Below are 6,717 nucleotides of genomic sequence, written 5' to 3'. Positions count from 1 at the left end.
AAGTCCAGCAAGAAATGTGCTGGTACTATCCAGAGCTGTCAGTATGGATTATCATGCTATATTGCAGAAAATCAATTTGATGCAACTGCTTTACCAACAGTATGTTAATCTTTTCCATTGCTGTTTTGTTGGCTGACTTAAGGAAGATATGCAGTGCATTTGAACCAAAGCAGATGTGTGCTGACAACTTAAATGCACAATCATGTTTGTGTTTTTTCTTTCTTTCTTCCATCCTTTGTAATATCATATTAAATATTAAGGTAGCAGTTTATAATCAATGACTATTGGCATAAGAAAAATAATAAAAACAGTAAACAAAGCTGCTCCAGGTGAGGCTTGAACTCACAACCTTGGCATTGCTCAACAGATACTGTCTTATAAGTACCGCGCGCTGACCAATTGCGCCACTGGAGCACTTAGCAGCATCAGTTGGTTATGCTAGATGTGGATTTTATTCAATACAATCAGTACAGTCATAAGAATTGAAAAAGAAAATAATTTTTGGTGATGAATGATGAGCAACAAAGGAACATGCATACCAGATGGCACTTGAATAAGCTGTCCACGGTGATAGAAAAGGTTTATAAAAACAACAACAATGTTATCATAATTAATGTCATTTTTTAGCTTCTGTGGTCATTTTTTGCAAGCTAAACACTGCAAGACTGTTGTACAGTTGAAGCAAGGATAAAATATCAACTCTAGTGATGAGACACTTGCTGTAATGACTTCCAACTCAGACGGGACTTAAACCCACAACCACTGGCTTAGGAGAACAGTGCCTTATCCATTATGCCAGTGGTGCTTACTGATCTCCTTATTTAAGACTGATAGGTTTTTAATAGTCAATGATTTATTTTTGAAAAAAAGTGAAGCTGTTTACTGTGTTCTTTGCATTACCAAGTCCAGCAAGAAATCAGACACTGGATCAGACACTGGACTCCTGGACAGGAATGCTTCAAGGCTAGACAGAAGCTGCTAGACAGAAACTATCACCGGCGTCTGTGTAATGCACTGAGACAGAATATAACAAGGATTTCTTCCAATCACAGCTGAGACCCTAATTAATTATGTTGTGCAGCAGCCCTGCTGCACGACTCCAAACTGACAGATGTAATTAACAGACAGGTGAGGCTAAACACAAGGAAACAGGCTGCAATTACACAGACTCACCACCGGCGGCAAACAAGAGTCTTCTAAACCAGAGCAAAGGGAAATCCTGGCCTGCAAGAGAACTATAACATAAAATACATGAACAGGAATGAACCACTGCTTGTGGTTCATAACAGTACCCTCTCCTTAAGGGTGGACACCGGACACCCCATGACACCCACAGGGAACAGAAACAGAAGTATAACATAAAATATATAACCAAAATGCAAAACAGGAATGAGCCACTGCCGTGGCTCATAACAGCCTGGTCGGAATGTGAATGTGAAGGTACGCATCCTTGATATACAGGGATACTAGGAATTCCCCCTCCTCCACACCTGAGATCACCGCTCTCAGAAATTCCATCTTGAATTTGAATTCCCTTAAGTAGGGGTTCAATGATTTTAGGTTTAAAATCGGCATTACCAAACCATCTGGTTACGGCACCACAAATAGGTTGGAATAATAACCCCTGTGGTGTTCCAATGTGACTTTGGAAGATTCAGGATCCATCCGTGATCCCTGAGCAGTCGAGTCGTGAGAGCAATGCTCTGCAACAACTTCTCCCTGGAGGACGCTTTTATCAGCAGAACGTCCAGGTATGGGATTGTATTCACTCCCTGCCTGCGGAGAACCATCATCTCTGCCATAACCTTGGTGAACACCCACAATGCCATGGAGAGGCCGAATGGCAGTGCCTGGAACTGATAGTGACAGTCCAACAGCGCAAATCTGAGATAAACCTGGTGGGGCAGCCAAATCGGAATGTGGAGGTACGCAACCTTGATATCCAGGGATACCAGAAACTCTCTCTCCTCAACACCTGAGATCACCGCTCTCAGAAATTCCATCTTGAATTTGAATTCTCTTAAGTAGGGGTTCAATGATTTTAGGTTTAAAATCGGCATTACCAAACCATCCGGTTTCAGCACCACAAACAGGTTGGCATAATAACCCCTGTGGTGTAGGTGGAACTGGGACAATAACATCTGTTTTGACCAATTTTTGAATGGCTTCCTGTAGGATAGCACTTTCTGTCAGCGAAACTGGTAAGCCTGATTCGAAGAATCTGTGAGGTGAGAGTTCCTGAAACTCCAGTCTGTAACCTTGGGTAACAATTTCCGTCACCCAGGGGTCTAGGCCTGATGATGCCCAGATGTGACTGAAATTTTTTAGTCTTGCTCCCACCTGCCCGATCCCCAGGCTGGGAAGTCCACCGTTATGCTGACAATTTGGAGGAGACAGAACCTGGTTTCTGTTCCTGAGAACTTATTGGTGCAGGTTTTCTGGATTTTGCCCGACCACCCCTAAAGAAGGTGGAAGGGGATCTGGATTTTTAAATTTTTCGTTCCGAAAGGACTGCAGTGTGGACATAGGAAAAGATTTCCTAGTTGGTGGAGCTGCTGAAGGTAAAAAGGTTGACTTACCTGCAGTTGCTGTGGAAATCCACTCATCCAATGTGTCCTCAAAGATAGCCTGACCTGTGAAGGGTAGGTTCTCCACACTTTTCTTGAATTCTGCATCCGCAGTCCATTGGCGTAGCCAGAGTCCTCTGCCTGCTGATACCACCATAGAAGTAGTCCTTGCATTCAGCATTCCAAGGTCTTTCATGGCCTCCACCATAAACCCAGCAGAATCCTGTATGTGACGCAAAAATAAATCAATGTCACACCTATCTATAGAATCTAATTCCTCTAACAGTGTGCCTGACCACTTTACTATGGCTTTAGAAATCCACGCACAAGCAATAGTGGGTCTTAAAGCCATACCTGTAGCAGTGTATATAGATTTCAGTATAGTCTCAATCTTGCGGTCAGCCGGCTCCCTGAGGGCGGTTGAACCAGGGACAGGTAAAACCACCTTTTTAGACAACCTAGACACAGAAGCATCTACTATAGGTGGTGTTTTCCTTTTCTTCCGATCCTCTTCAGGGAAAGAAAAAGCAATGAGAATTATTTTAGGGCTCTGGAATTTTTTCTCTGGGTTATTCCAGGATTTTTAAAAAAAAAGAGTTCAGCTCTTTAGAAGGAAGGTGAGAGAGGATTTCTTATTTTCAGTGAAATAAGATTCCTCCTCCATCTCCGATACCTTCTCAGTAATATGCAAAACATCCCTAATGGTTTCAATCATTAGCTGCACTCCTCTAAGAAGAGATGCATCACCACCTGCATATCCCCATCACCGTCCCCTGTATCAGAGTCGGTATCAGTGTCAACTTGCACTATTTGGGCAAGTGTATGTTTCTTAGGGCATGTAGGAGGGGTATGGGAGGGAATAGGAGCTGAATGCTGTAACCCCTCTATAGACTTCATCAAGAATGGTGTTTCTTTCTCAATATGTGACATCCTAGATGAAATCTATGATATCGTTCCCCTTAAAGAATCCACCCATGGGGGCGTGGATTCGACAGGTTGGGAAAGCACATTGCAGTCCTGAGTACATGGAATACTCTTCAAGAGAAGATACACAGTCTGCAGCCCAGGATACAGATCCCTTAGACATGGTAATGTGCATAAATGCACATATACACACAGGAAAATGTCAGACACAGTTTCCCCAGAGTACCTTCAGAGAGTCACAGAGTATTAGGAGCCAGCAACACAGCGCCCCAGTAGGCAGTTAATAGAATAAACAGCCGGCGCTGACTGAATAACCTTAATAGGATAAACAGTTGTTATAACACTCTCCCCCCCTGTCTAGAACACCCTGGTACCGCAGAGGTATGCTGGAGTTATGAGGAGGACAGCGTTTCCTGTCAGAATCTCATCTGTGTGATCAGCAGGGAGAAAATGGCGCTGGCGAGTGCTGGATCCGCTCTGAGAAGCCCCGCTCCCTGTAATGGCGCGTCTTCCCACACTTATAGGTTATACTGGCCTGAGGTATTTGTGCTGCTAACAGTGGGATTAGCCTGTTAGCATGTTTGACCAGTGTAGGGTATGTTGCGCTGGTCCAGGATGCCCCTCACAGCGCCGTACACCAAGTGCCGCTGAGCCTTCCAGAGCGCAGCATGTCAGAGCTGCGCTCCCACCCTTGTGCCGCCATTCCTGCCGGTGACCCACTTCCCGTGTCACTGGCGTCCTACTTACCACTCTTCTTTCTTCTGGCTCTGTTAGAGGGTGGCAGCCATCCTGTGGGAGTGAGTGGTGGCCTCGTGGGCTTGCGATCAGCACCCTCAGGAGCTCATTGTCCTTTCAGCAGAGATAGAGAATCATTTAACTTCTACAGTTGGTTCCAACTCCCCCCCTAAGTCCCACGACGCAGGAAGGCTATTGCCAGCAGCCTTCCTGTACCTAACAACTCTTAGAAAAATAATAAAACTAGAAAAACTCCTTGGTGCTCCCCTAGCTGTGACTGGCTCCTCCGGGCACATTTTCTAATCTGAGTCTGGTTGGAGGGGCATAGAGGGAGGAACCAGCCCACACTATTAAACTCTTAAAGTGCCAGTGGCTCCCAAAGGACTCATCTATACCCCATGGTACTAAATGGAACCCCAGCACCTCTAGGACGTAAGAGAAAAATGTGAACCCTTTGGAATTTCCTGGATTTGTGCATAAATTGGTCATAAAATGTGTTCTGATCTTCATCTAAGTCACAACAGTAGACAAACACAGTCTGCTGAAACTAATACCACACCAACAATTATATGTTCTCATTTTTTTACTGAACACACCATGTAAATATTCACAGTGCAGGGTGGACAAAGTATGTGAACCCCTAGGCTAATGACTTCTCCAAGAGCTAATTTGAGTCAGGAGTCAGCCAACCTGGTGTCCAATCAATGAGATGAGATTGGAGGTGTTGGTTAAAGCTGCCCTGCCCTATAAAAAAACCAAAACATACACACCAGTTTTGCATTGACAATTCTCAAGAAGCATTGCCTGACGTGAACCATGTCTCACAGAAAAGAGATCTCAGAAGACCTGCGAATAAGAATTGTTGACTTGCATAAAGCTGGAAAGGGTTACAAAAGTATCTCTAAAAGCCTTGATGTTCATCAGTCCACGGTAAGACAAACTGTCTATAAATGGAGAAAGTTCAGCAGTGTTGCTACTCTCCCTAGGAGTGGGCATCCTGTAAAGATGACTGCAAGAGCACAGCGCAGAATGCTCAATGAGGTGAAGAAGAATCCAAGAGTGTCATCTAAAGACTTACAGAAATCTCTGGCACATGCTAACATCTCTGTTGACGAATCTACCATACGTAAAACACTGAACAAGAATGGAGTTCATGGGAGTATACCACGGAGGAAGCCACTGCTGTTCAAAAAAACATTGCTGCACGTTTGAAGTTTACAAAAGAGCACCTGAATGTTCCACAGCACTACTGGCAAAATATTATGTGCACAGATGAAACCAGATGTAGAGTCTCTGCAGAATGACTTATCTAAACTTGAAATCTGGGCGTTCAAATGGAGAATGAGGTTCAATATAGAAAAATGCAAGGTTATGCATTTCGGGACTAAAAACAAACTTGCATCCTACATATTAAACGGGGAAAGTGTAGGGGTAGCAGTTTTGGAAAAGGATTTGGGTGTACTCATTGATAATGAACTAAATAACTGTATACAATGTCAAAGCGCAGTAGAAGAGGCAAGTAAGGTGTTAGCATGCATAAAATGGGGAATTGAGACAAGAGACGAGGATGTAATTCTGCCGCTGTACAAATCATTGTACCAATGATTGCACCAATGTGTCCACACCTGGAATATTGTCTTCAGTTTTGGGCACCACGGTATAAGAAAGATATTGGTGAACTCGAAAGGGTTAAAAGGCGAGCTACTAAAATGATTAAAGGGCTAGAGGGACTGGATTATGAGGAAAAGCTTACTAGGTTGAACATGTATACCAGGGCTGGCCAAACCGGTCCTCGAGATCTACCAACAGTTCATGTTTTCCAGGCCTCCTGGAGATCTGTAGAATTGTCAGTTAGGAATGAATGCAGCACATCTTAATTAGTAATGACTACACCTGTGCACCAGCTAGGTGGTCTGGAAAATGTGAACTGTTGGTAGATCTCGAGGACCGGTTTGGCCAGCCCTGATGTATACACTGGAAAAGAGGCGTCTAAGAGAAGACATTATTAATGTCTTCAAATATGTAAAGGGGCACTACAAAGAGTTATCAGAGGAATTATTTATTAAAATAACTCTGTTTAGGACACGTGGGCACTCGCTGAGGCTGGAGGAGAGAAAATTCCGCACACAACAGGTTCTTCACTGTTAGGGCAATAAGGATTTGGAATTCCTTGCCAGGGAAAGTGGTAATGGTGGACACTGTAAATGCATTTAAAAGGGGATTGGATGAATTTCTGATTGAATAGGATTTCCAAGGTTACAACATTTAAAATATGGAAGTTGTCAATCCGGGTGTAACATGGTTTGCAGTTAACTAGTCATGAAACATTCTTCAGTAGGTACATTAAAATCAACTCAACTTAATACAGGTTGTCACAACTGAGCGCTGGTGCTGACCAGGAGGAAGCCTCACTAGGGTATTCAATTATCCGCAAATTCGTGGCAATTTTTCGCCCGAAAATTTTTCGCGGCAATCAGGCGAAAATTGCAGC

The 6,717-nt window shown here is 43.7% G+C and overlaps 1 non-coding gene across 1 annotated transcript; it reads right to left on the bottom strand.

The window, feature by feature from the left end:
- Nucleotides 1-321: 321 nt before the first annotated feature.
- On the bottom strand, nt 322-414 carry TRNAI-UAU (transfer RNA isoleucine (anticodon UAU)). Its single transcript is given in 2 exon segments — nt 322-357; nt 377-414. It is a non-coding gene; the product is annotated as a tRNA-Ile (tRNA).
- Between the last annotated feature and the right edge of the window lie 6,303 nt (nt 415-6,717).

This window comes from Pseudophryne corroboree, chromosome 11 (genome assembly GCF_028390025.1).
Source record: "Pseudophryne corroboree isolate aPseCor3 chromosome 11, aPseCor3.hap2, whole genome shotgun sequence".
In the NCBI taxonomy this organism is placed as follows: Eukaryota; Metazoa; Chordata; class Amphibia; order Anura; family Myobatrachidae; genus Pseudophryne; species Pseudophryne corroboree.
This window is presented reverse-complemented; position numbering and strand designations above follow the sequence as displayed.